At 37.9% G+C, this 22,034-nt stretch overlaps 1 long non-coding RNA gene across 5 annotated transcripts in view; it reads right to left on the bottom strand.

Annotated features, from left to right (window-relative positions):
• Positions 1-22,034, bottom strand: part of LOC308644240 — a 175,894-nt gene that overhangs the window by 67,462 nt on the left and 86,398 nt on the right. For 4 of the 5 annotated variants that reach the window (XR_014020927.1, XR_014020929.1, XR_014020930.1 and 1 more), the window contains one exon: positions 1,213-1,311. The exons of the other annotated variant lie outside the window; for it this stretch is intronic. This is a non-coding gene — a long non-coding RNA (uncharacterized lncRNA). The remainder of the gene's footprint in view (positions 1-1,212; positions 1,312-22,034) is intronic. 5 annotated transcript variants of the gene reach the window in all.

The raw sequence follows: 22,034 nt of genomic DNA, 5'->3' as shown, positions 1-22,034 counted from the left end.
CTGGGATAATTTGGCCCACTAAAAATGTAGCAAATAGATGTAGCTCTTCAGAATGATGTTCTAGCCTATAACCAGAAACTTAAGTCCTATGTGCTTAAAGTAGTGGTTCTAAAAGTATGGGCCCTGGTTCTAAAACCATCAGCATCCCTTGGGAAACTGGAGAGTGCTGATTCCTGGGTCCATCTTAGACCCACTGAGCTAGAAATTCTGGAACAGCGGCACAATAATCTGTTTGGATAAACCCTTTGGTGATTCTAATTCATGCTCATGTTTGATAGTCATTAGTGGGAAAGGTGGGGGGACAGTTAGCAAACTATATTTGCAAGTTAAATTTTGCATGTCACCTGTTTTTATAAAGTTTTATTGAAATACAGCCATACCCATTCATTTTTGTTTTGCTTTTATAATTGCTTTTGGGATATAAACGAAGGATTGAGTTATTCAAATAAAGCCTTTATGATTCACAGTAAATATTTAAAATATTTACTATCTTTAGCCCTTTACAGAAAAAAAAATTCTGAATCCTTGCTCATGAGAACTATAGGAACAGTAACTTCTAAGTCAACTGCTTGGAACTGCCTCTGCCGGCTCTACACTTTTTGACCTTACACAATTTCTTTGCGATCTTTAGGGTTTTTTTTTTTTCTTCTTCTAAGTTGTGACAATGAATTAATATATGCAAAGACAAGAGTAGAATTCCTAGCAATTAACCATGACTCAGTAGGTGGATGTTATTACTGAAATAATACTAAATAAAATTTTGTTAGTTTATACTCCAGACTGAACAGAAGTAGAAAAACATACCTGATTTATCAATCATACTTATTAGTTTGGTGGAGACCAAAGAAAATGTTTAGTCTTACAATTCTTCAACTGAAAATATTCAAAGTAATGAAATGTGCTTAAGTTTACACTTCAATTTCAAAATGTATTTATGTATTTAATGTCTTTGGCCTTGAACACATCTGTTTAACAAAAAAGTCCATTCATCTCTCAATACATCTGAATTTTCAAAGTCTTTATTAATTGATGCTGTTATTTATTTTGACTAAAATTATATAGAAAAATACTTTTGGAAAAGAGATGTTAATTGAAGAATAATTTACACTTGACAATTTTTCTTCCCCACTATGGATATTAAAGTTTGAACTTGATTTGAATATTAAAAACCATCAAGAACCAACATTTTCAGCTGGGCATGGTGGTTCTTACCTGTAATCCCAGCAGGTCTGGAGGCTGAGTCAGGAGGATCACAAGTTCAAAGCCAGTCACAGCAAAAGCAAGGCACTAAGCAACTCAATGCCCCTGTCTCTAAATAAAATACAAAACAAAAGGGCTGGGGATGTGGCTCAGTAGCCGGAGTGCCCCTGAGTTCATTCCCTGGTACCCCAAAAAACAAAACAACAACAACAACAACAACAAAAACACATAAACAAAAAAGAACCAACATTCACATCATAGTTTTTATATACATTATATTATTTGTTGTGATATGTATGCATTATATATCAACTGAAATAAACCTATATAATTAATGTTTCAGTTTTCTGTTACTTTACTAAGAGATTCAAAATAATATTTATCATTACTCATGATTCTGTGTGTTGACTGGACACAACTGGGCTGTTTTGTATTCCACATGATATAGCCGAGGGCGCTCATGTAGCTTCATTTAGCTGAGGACTTCATTGAGGGATGTGACTTCCAAGACAATCTTTCTTCTTCCATATGTACTCACATGGCTTAGAAATTGGACTGAATGTCTTTTAGCATACTGGCTTCCAAGATGGGACATTCCAAGAGGATACTCAATATGAACAATTTTCAAGCTTCTGCTTGCATCAGACTTGTAAAATTTCCATTGGCCAAAGCAAGTCATATGTGCAAGCCTAGAGTCAATGTGTAAGCAACTTAAATATATAAGTACATGAATTCTTGAATGCTTGCTCATCGGAGACTACCAATGCACCAGTCATTCATAACTTCTGAATAATGAGACTGTAGTAAATCCAGAAGATATGAGGATTGACTTGACTGCTTTAAGCTGGGTGGGTATTGGAGAAGGGCTATGCACACTTATTTATCTTAACATGTGCTTGGAGCTAATTATAGAAGACAAATTTGTTTCCGAATGTTTGTTTAAGGACCTAAGTTTTGAAGAACTGAGCACAGAAGAAGACCTTCTATTTTCCATTATTCTCTATTCTCTTTTAGAGATTTTGAGCACAAAGTGCAGGACAGATGTTTTGGATTAGCTTACACATGGCAGCCAGAGTTTGGAGTGCAGTCATATAATACGCAAATTATGCCAGATTTTTCTGACATGAGTCAAAAGTCAAACTGTGGCAATGAGAAATCCAGGTAGCATTTGGCTAGTATTATTGATACAGTTAAAATGAATCAAAATATTTCTTACTCATACCATCTAACAATAAAAGGACACTAACTACCATCAAACACTATAGTGACAGATGATTTTTAATCCCTGGGTAAAACCCCTGACTCCTTAACACTTGTGTTAAATAACTCATGAAAAAAATTTTCCCCCAAATGATACAAGGCTCTATTAAGATCATATGTTATTTGAGATTATTTTTCAAGTTCAAGAATCAAATAGACCACAACACAATAAATATGGGTGACTTCAACACACCTCTCTCACCATTGGACAGATCCTCCAAACAAAAGTTGAATAAAGAAACTATAGAACTCAATATCACAATCAGTAACCTAGACTTAACTGACATATATAGAATATATCAACCATCATCAAATGGATATACGTTTTTCTCAGCAGCACATGGATCCTTCTCAAAAATAGACCATATATTATGCCATAGGGCAATCCTCAGTAAATATAAAGGGGTGGAGATAATACCATGCATTTTATCTGATCATAATGGAATGAAACTGGAAATCAATGATAAAAGAAGGAAGGAAAAATCCTACATCACATGGAAAATGAACAATATGTTACTGAATGATCAATGGGTTACAGAAGACATAAAGGAGGAAATCAAAAAATTCTTAGAGATAAAAGAAAATACAGACACAACATATCGGAATCTATGGGACACAATGAAAGCAGTTTTAAGAGGGAAATTCATCGCCTGGAGGTCATTCCTCAAAAAAAGGAAAAACCAACAAATAAATGAGCTCACACTTCATCTCAAAGCCCTAGAAAAGGAAGAGCAAAACAACAGCAAATGTAGCAGAAGGCAAGAAATAATTAAAATCAGAGTGGAAATCAATGAAATTGAAACAAAAGAAACTATTGAAAAAATTAACAAAACTAAAAGTTGGTTCTTCGAAAAAATAAATAAGATCGACAGACCTTTAGCCATGTTAACGAAGAGAAGAAGAGAGAGAACTCAAATTACTAACATACAGGATGAAAAAGGCAATATCACAACAGATGCTACAGAAATACAGAAGACAATTAGAAATTATTTTGAAAACCTATATTCCAATAAAATAGAAGATAGTGAAGACATCGATAAATTTCTAAGTCATATGATTTACCCAGACTGAGTCAGGAGGATACACACAATTTGAACAGACCAATATCAATGGATGAAATTGAAGAAGCAATCAAAAGACTACCAACCAAGAAAAGCCCAGGACCGGATGGGTATACAGCGGAGTTTTACAAAACCTTTAAAGAAGAATTAATACCAATTCTTTTGGGAGCTCTTCCAAATTTATTCTATGAGGCCAACATCACCCTGATTCCGAAACCAGACAAAGACACCTCAAAGAAAGAAAACTACAGACCAATATCTCTAATGAACCTAGATGCAAAAATCCTCAATAAAATTCTGGTGAATCAAATACAAAAACACATCAAAAAAATTGTGCACCATGATCAAGTAGGATTCATCCCTGGGATGCAAGGATGGTTCAATATACGGAAATCAATAAATGTTATTCACCACATCAATAGACTTAAAGATAAGAACCATATGATCATCTCAATAGACGCAGAGAAAGAATTCGATAAAGTACAGCATCCCTTTATGTTCAAAACATTAGAAAAACTAGGGATAACAGGAACTTACCTTGACATTGTAAAAGCTATCTATGCTAAGCCACAGGCTAGCATCATTCTGAATGGAGAAAAGTTGAAGGCATTCCCACTAAAATCTGGAACAAGACAGGGATGCCCTCTCTCACCACTTCTATTTAATTTAGTCCTTGAAATACTAGCCAGAGCAATTAGACAGACAAAAGAAATTAAAGGCATAAAAATAGGAAAAGAAGAACTTAAATTATCACTATTTGCGGATGACATGATTCTATACCTAGAAGACCCAAAAGGGTCTACGAAGAAACTACTAGAACTAATAAATGAATTCAGCAAAGTGGCAGGATATAAAATCAACATGCATAAATCAAAGGAATTTCTGTATATCAGCGACAAAACTTCTGAAACGGAAATGAGGAAAAACACTCCATTCACAATATCCTCAAAAAAAAATAAAATACTTGGGAATCAACCTAACAAAAGAGGTGAAAGATTTATACAATGAAATCTACAGAGTCCTAAAGAGAGAAGTAGAAGAAGATCTTAGAAGATGAAAAAATATACCCTGTTCATGGATAGGCAGAACTAACATCATCAAAATGGCGATATTACCAAAAGTTCTCTATAGGTTTAATGCAATGCCAATCAAAATCCCAACGGCATTTCTTGTAGAAATAGATAAAGCAATCATGAAATTCATATGGAAAAATAAAAGACCCAGAATAGCAAAAGCAATTCTAAACAGGAAGTGTGAATCAGGCGGTATAGCAATACCAGATTTCAAACTATATTACAGAGCAATAGTGACAAAAACAGCATGGTACTGGTACCAAAACAGGCGGGTGGACCAATAGTATAGAATAGAGGACACAGAGACTAATCCACAAAGTTACAACTATCTTATATTTGATAAAGGGGCTAAAAGCATGCAATGGAGGAAGGATAGCATCTTCAACAAATGGTGCTGGGAAAACTGGAAATCCATATGCAACAAAATGAAACTGAATCCCTTTCTCTCGCCATGCACAAAAGTTAACTCAAAATGGATCAAGGAGCTTGATATCAAATCAGAGAGTTTGCGTGTGATAGAAGAAAAAGTTGGCTCCGATCTACATATTGTGGTGTCGGGCTCCAAATTCCTTAATAGGACACCCATAGCACAAGAGTTAATAACAAGAATCAACAAATGGGACTTAATTAAACTTAAAAGTTTTTTCTCAGCAAGAGAAACAATAAGAGAGGTAAATAGGGAGCCTACATCCTGGGAACAAATTTTTACTCCTCACACTTCAGATAGAGCCCTAATATCCAGAGTATACAAAGAACTCAAAAAATTATACAATAAGATAACAAATCACCCAATCAACAATTGGGCCAAGGACCTGAACAGACACTTCTCAGAGGAGGATATACAATCAATCAACAAGTACATGAAAAAATGCTCTCCATCTCTAGCAGTCAGAGAAATGCAAATCAAAACCACCCTAAGATACCATCTCACTCCAGTAAGATTGGCAGCCACTATGAAGTCAAACAACAACAAGTGCTGGCGAGGATGTGGAGAAAAGGGTACACTTGTACATTGCTGGTGGGACTGCAAATTGGTGCGGCCAATTTGGAAAGCAGTTTGGAGATTCCTGGGAAACCTGGGAATGGAACCACCATTTGACCCTGCTATTGCCCTTCTCGGACTCTTCCCTGAAGACCTTAAAAGAGCATGCTACAGGGATACTGCCACATCGATGTTCATAGCAGCACAATTCACAATAGCTAGACTGTGGAACCAACCCAGATGCCCTTCAATAGATGAATGGATAAAAAAATGTGGCATTTATACACCATGGAATATTATGCATCACTAAAAAATGACAAAGTCATGGTATTTGCAGGGAAATGGATGGCACTAGAGCAGATTATGCTTAGTGAAGCTAGCCAATCCCTAAAAAACAAATACCAAATGTCTTCTTTGATACAATGAGAGCAACTATGAACAGAGCAGGGAGGAAGAGCAGGAAGAAAAGATTAACATTAAACAGAGACATGAGATGGGAGGGAAAAGGGGAGAAAAGGGAAATTGCATGGAAATGAAGGGAGACCCTCATTGCTATACAAAATTACTTATAAGAGGTTGTGAGGGGAATGGGAAAATAAACAAGGAGAGAAATGAATTACAGTAGATGGGGTAGAGAGAGAAGATGTGAGGGAAGGGGAGGGGGATAGTAGGGGATAGGAAAGGTAGCAGAATACAACAATTACTAATAGGGCATTATGTAAAATTGTGGATGTGTAACCGACGTGATTCTGCAATCTGCATTTGGGGTAAAATTGGGAGTTCATAACCCACTTCAATCTAATGTATGAAATATGATATGTCAAGAGCTTTGTAATGTTGTGAACAACCAATAAAAAAAATTTAAAAAAAAGAAAATAGGAAAGTAAATAGATGTCATCATTTCTTAGAAAGGATCTGTTTATTTGAATGAACTAGATATAAGTATAAAATCTAGAAATTTATACTGGACTTGCGTAGCTACTTTAGGGAATCTGCTTAGATACCATGAGTTAAAAAAAATGTTCTAAAGTGGGGGGTTCCTCTTTGAATTAATACCAAACTTCATGAATGAGTGCATATCTGCCTGAACAGCTGAAGGAACCCTAGTGATTAGTGGAGTGGTTGACAGGCTTCTGGGTCATCCTCAGTTCTGTTCAAACTTGATCCAGCTTCTATAGAGTCTGAATCAGTCCTTAGAATTTAATCATATTACTACTTTGCAGATAATTTGCAATATATGCAGGTGAGTATTTAATGATTGATAAGGATGATTGGTGGTGAGAGGACTGCACTTGAGACATAATACATAGATCATGTGACAAAATAAATTCATTTGTTCCATCAAAGAGCGTTTTGGGATATCTGTTACGTGCCCATCCTGGGTACTTCGAAGAATTTCTCCTTCTTACAGAGTAACATGTGATGGGTTTCTGGAGCAGGGTGAGAAATCAATGTGAAAGGAGAAAGAAAACATCTGAGAATCCCTTGAATTGTTTCTTAAATCTCTGAAACATGATCATTATTTCCATGGCTTTCATTAGTTTCTTGAGGGAACCTGATAACTCCCCAAATATGGAAAGCCAGTACAGCATTTGGGATGGAAATAATCATGGCTCTTTACCTCAAGGTTCATTTTCTAGTCTAGCCCCCTCATTTCTCAAGTGAGAAAATCCAGGCCCAGGAAACTGACATGAGTGCTTTGTTCAAAAATCACTCATGATTACTGTTGGAGCTCCATTTGAATCTCAATGGGTCTCACTACCTCTTGGGTGGTTCCACTTGAAATGATAACCATAGTTTATCCAAATGTCTTATTGATATAAGCATCCTAAAACAGAATGAATATTGCAGTTCCAGCCATAAAGGGATATTATCCTAGTAGGAAATACATCTTTCCCATGGCTTCCCCATTCTCCACTCCATTATTCCCTGGCAAAGAACAGGGATTGGAAAGAGGACTTCTTGCATGGCTAAGGGCTGTGGAAACTGTGGGGAAGAACAGCTTCAGTGAATCAACGTTCCCGGAATCTTGGATATGTAAAGCAGGACAAGAAATTCTCCCTACTGACCTCCATAAAATAGCAGCTCAGATTAAGACTGTATCTTCTCATTTCTAAGTTCCTCTTTCCTAATGTAATGTATTGGGTTTTGTTGATAAGAAAATGATTCATGCTATTAATATACTTAGTAGACACTGAACATGTGAAGTCAAGACAATTTAGGATGATGCTGGAGAACCTCATGAGATATAGACAAGATGAAGGGGAAGAAACTATAGATTTTATATATTCATAGAACCACAATGGTAAAGAAAGACAAGTTAGTGTTCAACCAAATGGAGTAAAGCGTTCAGTTGTGACTGAACTGCCAAGGCCTACTTCCATTTACATAGTTTCAGGGCCCCTCCTCATACGAATGACATCATACAGGAAAAAGGTCATATACCAATTTAGTAAGTCGTAGATAGAGCAGCAAGTTACTAGCTTCACAATGAGTTTTAGTTGAGAAAGAGTTTGGGAGAGTTCCTTGTGGTTGAAAATGAAAAGATCTACTTAAGTTATCAACAAAAGAGTCATATTGATTTTGCACACACTGGAAATTCCTGGGTACTGCATAACATTTTTATTAATTGTTGACAACATGTGGCCTCTTCTTCCTGCCTTGTGGTCATTGCAAGGTGGGCAGATTCCATATGAGGAATTGGTAGGGCTCCTTCTCCTCACATGGTGGCTTTTTTGGACTGGCTTCATCAATTTGTGTGGATTGTCTGGATTTCTTTCTGCCCCTTGTAACCATTAAGGGTGAAAAACGGTCTCAATTCTGTTCCTTAAATATTACACCATAAAGACATAAATATATAGGACATCTCTTTCAAAACACTCATCTTCTTTTATCAGAGGTCCAGCTTCACCTGCTCTGGGCAGTTCCAGAGGGAGAGAAGGGTCACTTGCAGATTATATTCATGAATGTGAGACACAGCAAATTCATTTTCTTCAGGTTTCTGTGTTTTTACCACATAGAAAGATTTTAAAATGTTTAAAATAAAGATGGATGTTTCTTAGTGTTTTGAGGGCTTTAGTTGCAAATCTTCTTCTACAAAATATTATAGTTGTTGGCCTGCTTATTCTATATTCTCCTACACCAAGACTTTATAGACTCTTTTTAAAAAAATATTTCTTTAGTTGTTGATGGACCTTTATTTTTATGCAGTGCTGAGGATCGAACTCAGTGTGTCACAATGCTAGGCAAGCACTCTACCAGAGCCATACACCCAGCCCCTTTATAGACTCTTAAAAGCCGGAGGTTTCTATCATAGAAAAAGATTAATTACATTTTCTAGACCTTATTGCTCATGGAAATTTTTTCCCAGGAAGACTCCTGTAGGGTAGTTTTGTTAGCCCTGAGGTAGAACAATGGCAGAAGTATTTGGGCCAAATGGGTACCTTGCTCAGTGCTAGGACATCATGTTTGTCTGGCAAATTTGGCTACTCAGGAGCAAGGTCATTCCTGGGCACATACCAACTCCATTTGTCTTTCACAGAAGTAAAGACCAGTCTTTCTAAAACACAAGTCTGAGTTTGTCATACCCTTGCTTAAAAGTCTTCAATGCATCTGTGTCAACTACAAAAACAAACAAAACAAAACACAACTGACCTACTGAAATGAAGTTCAGGCTCTCCTCTTTCTTATCCTAATCTAATGTTTAAAGCTTTTTTCTCATTATCTTCAGTAACTTTTTGCAGCTATAAAATAATGTCTCTCTGAACTTACCACCTTTTTACACCTTACACTTCTCTAATTGGGGTATCTGATGATCCATTACAATACGCAAGTGTCTAATTCTTTTAGAAACTTGTCCTAGCCAGGATTGTCCCAAGTTACAATTATTACCATTATTTATCTCTCATCCTCAATTATTTACTCTTCTCTTCTTTTACACAGGTCTTAAGTGTGGGTTTCTCCTACTCCTGTGTTTGAACTTTCAGGAATAAAGTCGTTTTGTAGCAGCATGCCTAGCAATGGGCACAGTACCCAGGACAGAACCGGCATTCTCTAAGTGTGACAAGAGAGCAACCGGGTTCTATGATCAGACTTTCTATAGCCCTGCCTTTGAGGGTGTTTCGAGTGGCTTGCCCTTTGCCTGAGTAGGAGGAATGCAGGTTGAATCTTCTTTGATCTTCTTTGTCTATGGAGGGATGCAGAGAGAACTTCTTTTGCTCTCCCCACTTCAGGTTATCTTATTCCACCGCACCAACTCCTTTATAAGAAGGACACGGATGACATCCCTTGCCATTTAGAAAATCTCACCAAATTGAGCAACCCCAAAGAATAGTTATTTGCATTGACTCATAGGGTGCCAAGGACTAGTGCTGAAACTTTTTATGTTGAAAAACAACAGAGAGTAGTGGCTGAGATCATGGAGTAAATTGAAATCTCAGCTTTGCCACCTACTACTGTGTGACCTCGGGCAAGTACCAGAACATCCCTCTGCCCTAGTTTCCCACAGCAATTGCACCCACCTCATAGATAACATAAGATAGAGATAAATTTGTTAAATTAAAAGCTTAAAATAACGCCTGGCCCAATACTCCAAGAAATAATGCAAAGTAATTTCTAACAGGCCATTTTAGGAAAGATATATCTGACTTTTTTTTTTTTTTCCATACCAGGCATTGAACCCAGGGGTGCTTAACCATTGAACCACATCCCCAGCCCTTTTCATATTTTATTTAGAGACAAGGTCTCTCGGGCCTTGCTAAGTTGCTGAGGCTGGCTTTGAACTTGAGATCCTGCTGCTTCAGCCTCTTAAGCCACTGGGATTACAGATGTGTGCCACCATACCTGGCAATATATCTGACTTTAAGGATTTTTTCCTTCCTTTTTTTAAAAATTGATGCATTATATTCATACCTAATGGTGGGCTTCATTCTAATATGTTCATAAATGTGCATAACATAATTTGATCAATTTCAATTGACTTTGAATTTTAGTTCCTCCATTCCTTGGCAGTGTGACCCTCTTTGAGTTGTTGGTTGTTCCTATATGTTAGTTTGCCTCCTCTGTAAGTTAAAGTTAATATCCGTGGACTGGGGATGTGGCTCAAGTGGTAACGCACTCACCTGGCTTGCGTGGGGCACTGGGTTCGATCCTCAGCACCACATAAAATAAAATAAAGATGTTGTGTCCACTGAAAACTGAAAAATAAATATTAAAAAATTCTCTCTCTCTCTCTTCTCTCTCTTTAAAAAAAAAAAAGTTAATATCCGTGCTTCCTTCCACTTACTCAGATATCTCACTAAAGTCATGTAGTATGATAAGTGCTCAATAAATTCTACCTACTATTGTTACAGCTCTTGGTAAATATTTGGGGCAAAATTTTAACTGGGTTAATGATGAAACCTCTTTTGCCATTAACTCTTTAATTATTAACTCCTCTCATAAGTAAAAAAAAAATGATTTGTTTACTGTTTTCTCCTTTTCCTTACTAGTATAAATTAAGGTTGAAAAGAAGAGGTCCCTTGTATCAACAAATTGGCTAAAGATCAAGAGCATTAGATTGTTATTCCCATGGAATTTTAAAACAGAAAGCTGTCATAAAATTCAATCACTTTACTTTAGACTAATGGTGCTCAATAAGTCCTCAATTGCCACCCCTACTCCATAGGGAACATTTGACAATGTCTGGAGACTATCATAACCAATGATAGGTGATATATATATATATAGTGGGTAGAGGCCAGAAATGTTGCTGAATATCCTAGAGTATAGGGTAGCTCTCTACAACGAGAAATTAACCAATTAACCTGTCCCAAAATGTCAATAGTCATGAGAATTAAGAAATGGTTATTTTAGACTTTCAGAAACTAAGGCCCAGAGAAGCTAAACAGTCTTGGGATTTGATGACATTGTTTGCTGTAAAGATGACATTGCAGGGTTCATTGACATTTTATTTCATAATTCCATACCATGGAATCTCTAAAGAATCCCAGGTGGCAGAAGACAGCCCAGTATTCAGACTCCTTTCTCAGTATTTCAAACCCCTGTACTGTCATGAGCATCTAGAATCCATTTTTCCCACACACACCACATTTCATTCCCTTCTTTCCCATTCACCAATATATATGTGTATACATATATGCAATTTCATTCCTAAAAAAGTGAAGCAGAGAACCCAATGGCCAAGCAAATTCATTGCAGTTCTCAGGCCCAAGAGAAGCCTAGGTTAAAAGCCCCGGAGTGCAGACCTTAATTGCTGAAGGTCTAAGGAACAGGTCAAGGCTCTCATGTATAATACTATGGCTCTGTGCTAAGTGGGGCCCATAGACAATTGCAGAGACCGCTGCTGTGACTACCAACTAAAGAACAAGAATAGAAACGAGGGTAAGTCTTGATGAGCAAGCCACACAAATTCACAGGAAGTAGACTTCATCAGTTCTAGTATCTGTGGTTTTCTTGAATTCTCTTCAGATCTTATTCTGGGAAAAGAAAGTTACCAGGTCAATAGTGTTAATGTGTTTTGCTTTGTTTTGTTTTTGCTCTGATCTACACCAGCAGAACACGAAGAGACAGAGAGACTTACAAAGGACTGGGAATAAGGGAGAAGGAGCCGTCCTGAGAGGGAATCCCTGAGGCAGTTCAGGAAGAAAACGAGGTGAAGAAGATGCATGGATTTTTGATACTGAAAGAATGACTGAAAATAGTTTGTTCTTCTTTAAATATCATTAATGAAACCACACAGTGATGTCACTTCTGATCACGCTGTCATTCGAGTCTTGATCTGGAGATAACAGGCTTCCTTTCTGCGCATTCACAGCGTGTCTACAGTGGAAAAGACCTTCAGGTTAAGTGTGAGTGGGTGGGACTCGGCAAGAAAAATAACTTCTCCACCACAATAACAAACGATGGGAGAGACTGAAACATTTTTGGGAGAGCAGAGGGAAAGAAAAAAAAAGCCAAAAAAAAAAAAAAAAGCAAAGTCTAAGTATTATTAAGCATGTGAAAGAAGAGTCATTTATTTACTAGGAAGTCACTCATTCACACAAATGTAACTTCGTGGTCCCCAGAAGTACGTAAATACAGCCCATCATTCTACCACAGAGGATCATCAAAATTTCTTGGGAAATGCCTCATTAAAGAGTCTTTAAAGAAAAATATGAGTGTGCATGGGTCAAATAATTTCCAAAAGACATTAAACACGAGCTACTGTACTATAAATTTTCTGCTTTTCCATGAGTACTGCGTTTTTGCCAAATTTAGTATGAGTTTTGAACTGAGGCCAAACGCGAACCTTCTGAACAACGCTCATCTTTGCAAGAGGAAAGCAGCTTCCTGTTTCTAAGAGGAAGGCCTTAAATGGACGGAGGAAAATGGGTCTTTGGCATCAGGCAGCTGTTCCCAGAGTTCATCCATTACTTGATGAAATAATTTTATCTTATAAAACTTAATGAATAACAATTGGTGAAAAATACTTAAGGATTCCTCAATCCCAGACTCCCACCCCCGCACCTTGGCATGCTCATTTTTCTCCACCGCTTTATACCTGGTTTTGTAAACTTATATCCATGGTGGTCACATCATGGTTTCAGTGAAACATTTAATTACAGAGATCCACGTGTGACATATTTGTAGTTGCTAATTAGTTCATTCTCTACTGTCTACTACTGAAGCTAGTAGACCAATGGCCGATGAAGATGGTAAATGTCTTTGTTTTTTTTTAGGGCAGTGGGTTGCTTATGGTTGGAGTTCCCAGGCCACCTGTTGTCTAGGCCTGCAGATGTGCTTGTTGAAAAAAAAATGCATATTTCTGGGCTCAGTCCTAGACTTACTAAATCAGAATCTCTTGGAAAGTGGAACTCCAGAAACTACATTTTAACCTGTTTCTCAAGTGATTCTTTTCTGTCTAGGGGTGACTATTAAAGATTAAGAGTCAAGAAAAATAATACACATTATGTAAATTGGGAAGCAGAGAAAAAAGATGAAGGTCCCCTAAGGGGACATTATAGAGAATTAAATGTTTTTGGTTTTTTTTTGAGGAAGGAAAAATAATACTGTGAAACCATTTTTGTATATATGTAAGTTATTTTTACATTTTATTATTTATCTAGTCTCTCTTCACCCGTGGCCACTGTGCAAAACTGCAGCTGATAATCTTCACCTAGATGATTTCTCCTACTGATTTTCAAATTTTATTTTATTTTTACATTTAGTGTGTTTTAATACCTCTGCTGGCAAAGAAAGAGAATGGGGCCAAAAGAAGGAAACTTAGAAAGGTAATTCTTTTTTACCCCATATTGGGAATTGAACCCAGGGGCATTTTACCACTGAGCCACATCTCCTGCCTTCCACTTTTTTTTTTTTTTTTAACCTTTTGAGACCACATCTCACTGAATTGCTGAGGTTACCCTTGAACTTTCAATCCTCCTACCTCAGCCTCCCACATCTCTGGGATTACAGGCATGTATCACCATACCTGGCTTGTCATATGGTCTTTAAAATAACTTAACATTTAAAAAATGTATCTATCTTGACTTTTTAAATGCTATCTGGCATTATCCAGTTTGTGTGATCTATATTATCACATGTTGGAAAGTGAAAAAATAACTAAAATTATTTTTCAGACCTCAACATTATTTACCCCATTCAATTTATTTATTTATACTATTTATTTGTTGGTTTATAAAAGACCACAAAGTATAGAATGCTTTTTTTAATCATACAAGAAAACCATCTAATATTAAAAGTGTACTTTATATTTAACTTTAATCACTGTTCAGTGATGTTAGCACATCCACTGTTTTCCATGCCATAATAGTAAAAAAAAGAAAAAAAAACTGTAGGAATTTTTAAAATTAACATTTCAATGGATCGAATCTTCTGGAAATTGCTTCTAATAAAAATAAGAGAAAAAGAGGGGAAAAAAAAAAACTTCCACTGTCACTAAACTCCAGTCACAAGAACAATCCTGAATCTGCTCTCAATTTCCAACTCGAAGGACAAATAATGGTTTGGGGGGCCATTATGTAGATGATTCTTCCATTCCTTTGACTTCTGGGCCCACATTTAATTTCTAGCCTGTTAGGATTAAAACCTGAAATTATGCTGTTATTTCAGTTTAGAATTCTTAGTCTTCTCATAATCATCATTAGCAAGATTCTTGCTTTGTTCAGAGTTATTGTTATAATCAGCCGTAATGATAGCCATTATTATTAACAATGCGGGGCAGACAATAAAGTTTGGACTGAATCTGAGGCTCAGTATATGCACCACTGTGGCCACTGTGCAAAACTGCACCTGAAAACAGCAGGGGCAGGCAGTGCAGCCTGGTCGCCCCTACCCCAGCCTTTGGGAGTCCTTGGCAAAGTGAATCAGGGACAGCAGCAGGGCAGGGAGACTTTGAGCCTGGTCCTCCAGCAAATTGAGAAGGAAGACCTGCTTGCCTGTAGAAGTGTTGATTCACTAGAAGATGAGAAATCAGGCAAGATTGAGGACATGCCTCAGAGTGTTGGTGAAGGACCGGCCAAAATCCAGGCTGGGGATATCCAAGGTGAGGGGCTACAAAGAGTGATGAAGGTCTTGTGGTGTGTGCAGGTCAGCTGGCTGCTCAGGGATTCTAGTCTCAGGGCCACCTTTGTAGACACAACTTGCCTTTACCCCTACTGGTGCCACCTCTCCCAGCCTGATCCACAAAGCTCAGCAAAGCATGGTTTCACTATAATTTCCACATGATCCCCAATGCCTATCAGTTCCCCATGGACTCAGTGCCAGGAAGATAAGACAGGGCAAGCTGGAGAGGACACTGCAGGAAGGGAGGCCCAAGCTTAGCTGCTTTAACTCGGCAGCCCATCCTGGGAGAGAGGCCCAGTGAGGGCCTTGCTTGTGCAAAACCAATCTCCAGCCTGTTGCCTGGAGCTCTGCTACCCTTTCTTTAAGTGATAAACTTTCCAAATTTATTTGAGGCTGTGTCTTTTGCCTTTAATAAAAATAAAAGCAACATTTCTGTCTTCCTATTGCTATTAAGTTCAATGGGAATTTAATGAAAGCACCCTTCTTTTTTGAAAATTTAGAAATGTCAGCTATCCTTTCAGATTTTGAACAAATAAATATTCTCATTCTCTCTCTTCCTCTCTCTCTCTCTCTCTTTCTCTCTCTCTCTCTCTCTCTCTCTCTCTCTCTCTCTCTCTCTCTCACACACACACACACACACACACACACACACAGCCTTAATACTTATTTCATCATCTCTCCAAGAGCCTGTATTTATTCTGCTCTGTCCTGGGAAGAGAAGCAAGAGACTGGAGATTAGGAGCCAGGTGAGCAGAACCTGATTCAGAGAATTGGAGCTGTGGAAACGGAGGAGAAAAGGACACACCTCAAAACAAACACTCCATACTGGGTTAATGGGCCATACACTTTTTAAATATATATATATATATATATATATATATATATATATATATATATAAAGACAAAAATAAGAGCCAACCAACTAATGATGAGTGATGTGAATTACCAGTATCAGGACACCGAGTTCTGGCTGCACTGCACTGTAACCTTTGCTAGGGCCTTCTGTGTATCACTGTGCCAGTGGGTGCTTTCAGTTTTCTCATCTGTAAAATGTGTTTAATCACATTGACTTGTTTCCCAGGGAAGTAAGGTGATATATTAATATTTGTGAAGCACTTTGAGATCTGACAATAAAAGATGCATTATTCTAAAGAGTGTCTTCTTTCTTTGCTCCTACCCCCAACAGGTAATCTATGCTTTTCTCATATAGGTGTATTTTTTTGCAAAGTTCATGTAAATGATTTCAGGCTGTTTTCTTTAAAAAAAAAAAAAGAATGCTTCTGCTATTTCTCAAGAACTTGAAAAAGTCATTAAGAATAAAAAAAAAATAAAAAAAAAGAGTAACAGCAGCATACAATGAAGGTGAAGGTTTTTAAAATTTCATAAGAAAACAGATTTTAGTACTAGCGTCATACGGGGTTATTATAAGCAACAGTGAGTAATAATGATTACGAAAATGAGGAAAAACACATTGACAGTGTCATTTGAAAACAATTGTGTTAAGAGGCTTTTTACACACATTTTATGCAGTGTGGATATCCAAAATGGGTTTTAGAGAATATTAAGAGGATTGTTTTTCAAGGTATTAAATGCACAAAGAGCATGGATGAGAAAGATGGAGAGTTGGCTGATCAGATCCAGCCCAGAGAAAAGATCCAGCTATGGAGGATATGGGAATAGTGTGACAGTCACTTCCTCTCTGGGCCTTTAGGAATTTAAATATCTTTAAGCAACAACTGATTTCCTTTGACATATATTCAGCCCTAAAATATTTTCTTTGCTTTTTCCTCTCTTGCAGTTTCTCTCTACATTTGTGGACTCCTAATATTAGAAGTGAACTACCATCCATTGCTATTGGTTTGATTGGACAAAAAGATAAACCAACGCAGTTCCCCTTTTCCTAGTCTGAATGGCATCTCTCTGCCTCACGCTCACCCCCACTTCAAAACCAGTTCCTCATCTGATCTTCTGAAAGTATTTTAGTTAATGCAGCCATCGCTGTGCCAACTGCCTAGTCTCAAAACCACAGCCTTCTCTGACCTCACCATTGCCAGTATGTCACACCAACATGCCCACAGACTCCTTAAATGGGCATGCACATCTCAGAACTCCACATGGCATACATGAGTTACCCGGGCATCTTGTACTCATGCAGATTCTAATTTGGAGGACTTGGTGGTGGTGGTGGGGGGGAGCTGAAATCCTGCTCCCTGGTGGTGTCCATGTTGCTGGTGGGTGACCAGAGGCGCTAACCTTCACTTCCAGGCAAGAGGTTGGCTTTATGCTCATGTAACTCTCCCTTTCCCCTCCCTGTTTTAGAGAAATTCCCAGCCCAGGCAGTACTGTATGCAGGTTATACTTTGAGATAAAAAAATTTTTAAAAGGAAAAAGATAAGCAACATCATGAGACCCAGCCCCCAAACAATCGGGGAGCCAACAAAGCTCTACCATCTATCACGTTCTGCTCTCTGACAGCTGTTTCCATTTCATTCCTTTACATACTGTTGTATGCTTTATTTTGTCATAATTTATTCCTTCAACCATATTTTGAGGGTCTACTATGTATGAGACTCTGAACTACTCTCAGGGAATAAAAAAATAAGATAAATGATATCATTTTCTACCATCAACAAGCTTACAACCCGACAGAGCAGGAGCCCAGTAAGCAGAGAAATTCAGTGACGTGTAATATTTTATTGTGCCTAAAATACGCTTCTCACTGTTCCTTTTCCCAACTCCAAATCCTCATGGCCACAGGCTCACTTTGTATCATAACAAGACTGAACTGTATCCTGCAATACTTCAGGTCATCACTGTGATCCCTAGAAATTTGGCATTATCAATGATCCCGTTTCTATGCCTTATCAAAAATGTGGTATAGTAATTGTTATCATGAAAGGGCTTACAGTTGTGAGCTTGATCTTTTTTTCCTGGTTCCTAAGGACTGAAAATTCCAGCAACTGATATGACTGTAAAGAAATGGTACAAAACCTAAAATTCTTTCAAAAAAACATGTGGCCGGTGAAATACTGAAGTGACCGCGAATACAAATTCAAATGTGCCCTGGTTGGTGAGTAACTTCCAGACTTAATGCCTGTCCCTGTTCTCAAAAGATTCCTGGTAGCGGGTGGGAGCAGCCTCTGGGGTGGAGTCAGGCAGCTCCATCTTGGGAAGTGCAGAGGCAGAAGGCAGGTGGCCAGGAGCCCTGTTCCTGTCAACTAGGTGCCTCCAGAGTAGGATCTGAAATTCCCATTTACTACCTGGAGGAGTCCAGGAATCTCTTGCTCTTCTAGATGTTTCTGGCAGCCTCACCACACCCATTGCTATCTCACTTTTCACTAGTTAGTACTGAAGGGAACCACGGCTCATGTGGACAGACCTAAGGTGCGCAGATTGCGCACATGATTCCTCTAACTCCGCGGTGACGCAACTCTAAGCTCTATGCCCCAGAAGTTTCCCGGGTTTGATTCCAGCGAGCCTTTAACCTCTGCTGATGGCATTTCTCTTTCTGCCTCTTCAACCCAGGGCTCATTCCTTTTATTTCCTTTTCACCTCTGTTATAATAAAAAGCCCTAGGCCACTCACTAAAGTGGCTTGATCCATGCTGATTCCTGATCAAGGCAGCCCAGCAGCAATCTACTAATGCAAATGTATTTCATCACTAGCCTATTTTAAATCGTAATAAAATATAAAACATAGTGTTTATAACGTGTCAGACATTATCCTAAGTGTCTTCAGGAATGGACTTGTTTAATCCTCTTAGCAACCTTATGAACTATTTACTATCATCATTCCCACATTACAAATGATGGACTTTAGCCACAGAGAGGTTAAACAACTTACCCAAAGCCACACAAAAGGGGTCCTATTTGAACCTAGATAGTTCTGCTTTAGATTTCATACTTTATACATGAGCTTGGGCCCTTGAATCAGACAAGTCATAGAAAAACTTCCTGTTAATAACAGTAAATATTTTAATGAGTGTTACTGAGGCTCCATGAATTTTACATGGTTATAGCTTTTAATCTTCATAATTGTTATGCTTTATATGTGAGGTGTCCCCCCAAAGCTCATGTATGAGGAAATGCAAGAATGTTCAGAGGTGAGATGATTAGATTATAAGAGTTGTGACCTAGACAGTGAATTAATCCATTGGTCATGGCTGTGGGCAGGTAGGATGTGACTGGAGGAGGTAGGTCACTGGGGACATGTCTTTGAGGGTTATATTTTATCTCTGGTGAGAGGAACTCTCTTTGCTTCCTGATTGCCATGTCCTGAGCTGCTGTCCTTTTCCACACATTCCACCATGATGTTCTCCCTCATCTTGAGCCCAGAGCAATGGAATGGGCCAACATGGACTGAACCTCTGAACCCATGAGCCCAAATAAGCTTTTCCTCCTCTAATTTTTCTTGTCAATTCTTTTGGTCACAGGGACACAAAGCTGATGAACACAATAATCTTGAGAGAGAAATTGTTACTCTCCCATTTTTCATAGGCAAAAGCTGAGTTTTAAGATTGCTTTAAAAGCCAGGCACAGTGGTGCATGCCTGTGATCCCAGAAGCTTGGGAGGCTGAGGCAGGAAGATTGCAAGTTCAAAGCCAGCCTCAGCAAAAGAGAGGTGCCGAGCAACTCAGTGAGACCCTGTCTCTAAATAAAATACAAAGTTGGGCTGGGGATGTGGCTCAGTGGTTGAGTGCTCCTGTGTTCAATCCCTGGTATATCCTTGCTCCCCCAAAAAGATTTGTTTAAAAGATGTCTGGGATTATACCACTTGTATAGGACAGAGGCTAAAAAACTATTTATCTAGTTTTCAGATAACTTTTAGGTGACCTATTATAATACAGATTGCTGGCTATTTGGCATTTTATAAAATTGTTTCTTCTTTTCTCTTCATCTGAAAACAGAATTATCATTACCTCACTCATAGCCAGGTAACAGGGGAAAATCAACAACAACTACAAAACAAAAACAAAACAAAAAGCTGGTATACACTTAGCCAAGATAAACTTAACAAATAAAGATTTTCTTAAAAACGTAGCAAATAAAGATATTCTTAATGTTTTACTTTCTCAATAGAAAGGAGCGCTTTTGCTCTTTTGAATGGAAACTGATCCCTTTTGTTCTTAAATATACAGCCCAGGGCTCCTTTCAGATATGTAGTTTACCTTATTTCTACAAATAAGTCAATATAGAATTGCTTTCTGATGTTTTGTATCAATCCTTTGTTATATGATTTTTTTGTAAGTTCAAAAGTTGACCTTTCCAGTTGATCCCCAAATAAATTCTGGAACAGCTGTGTTTTGGAGATTTTAAGTTTTACTCATTATAAAAGCAAAATGGTAAAAATCATTGTGTAAACTGAAGTGTGATAGCCTTCTGCTTTAGATTGGTGGTCCATGTTCCTCATTTCTTCCTGGATTAAAAGTTTATGTAGGGCTGGGGTTGAAGCACCGTGGTAGAGCACTTGTCTAGCATGTGTAAGGCACTGGGCTTGATTCTCACCATCACAAAATAAAGATCCATCAACAACTAAAAACAACAACAACAAAAATAAAGCTTATGTAAACAAAAAAACTAAATTTCTCATTCTGTAGTCTTATTTCCATAATTGTTAAGATAATTAAGTGTAATCATATCAGAAAATCATTTCCACATTGTGAGTTTTCACTATTAGCTTGCTAGTGTTCATACTAGTAATAATAATAGTAGTAACAGTATTCCTGCTATTAGTAATGCTAACCTTGTTACTGATCAGATTGTAGCACTAATGACCAAACTCTCAGAAAGAGAAAGACTGAGATTCCAAGGAGTGGAATAAGCTTCTCACAGTCCAGAGAGAAGACGAGACTTCTCTGCCACAGCCAGGTTAAACATGGATGAACTGGAGCCTGACCCCCGCTTTCCATTTATTAAACAATGAATTCTCATAAAAGAACTTTTAATCATTGCCTGCATAATGACATCCTCAACAACACAGTTAATTGCAAAGCAACTAACGTGTGTTTACACATAGCTGTTCATACAAATGGTGAGGTTGATGCTCTATCTTTCAGCTTTAAGTTCTTAACGTCAGAGTAGGTGACTTCATTCATTCATAGAGCATGTAATTCCCAAGCCTGTTTCAGGCACTGAGTTAAGGAATGAAAACAAAACAAAACAAAACAAAATGAATAGGTCATTCTCACTCAAGGAAATCAACATCTTCAGTGTTTGTTTCACATGATCTTTTTCTCAGTCTCCATTTTCTCTTATTGCCATCCACTTAAAGTAGCCCCCAGCATTGATAAGGACAGACCCACTCCATTCACTTATTTATCTTATTCACTTATTCATTCAGTAAATAGCTATAGATGGTGCACGGTACACCATGGGACTAAGAGAAGAAGGAAATAGACACGGTTCCTCCCTCTGATCATGTTCCTTAAAATTTCCAATAGAATTGACAGATTAGAAACAAATATATAAGTAAGATAATTATGGACCTCGACAAACACTATGGAATAAAGATGAGAGAGATGATAACAAGAGGACAGGGTTAGAGAGAATGGCTAGTAAAGGCCTTTGGGGGAAGTGACATTTATTCTGGAATTTGGAAAATGAGCAGAAACTAGCCATGTGAAGGGTGTAAAATAACTTCAGTAAAGCAGCAGAGCATAAATAGCTAAAGAGAGGAAAAGAGCAGGGAGATTTTCTGAGCAGAAAAGGACATGGTCTGCCTTGAGTTTTCAGAGTATGGATTTGGCTTCTGTGGTAGAATGAGTTAGCAGGGGCCAGGAATTAAAATTGGGGAAACACTGCATAGTTACCAGCTGATCTTGACAGGGTTAGACGGTGGCCATAGAGCAGGAAAAGAGCTGGAAGATGAAAAATGTTTTAGGAAGTATGGGTAGAC

Source organism: Spermophilus citellus (assembly GCF_964194105.1).
Source record: "Spermophilus citellus genome assembly, chromosome: 3".
In the NCBI taxonomy this organism is placed as follows: Eukaryota; Metazoa; Chordata; class Mammalia; order Rodentia; family Sciuridae; genus Spermophilus; species Spermophilus citellus.
This window is presented reverse-complemented; position numbering and strand designations above follow the sequence as displayed.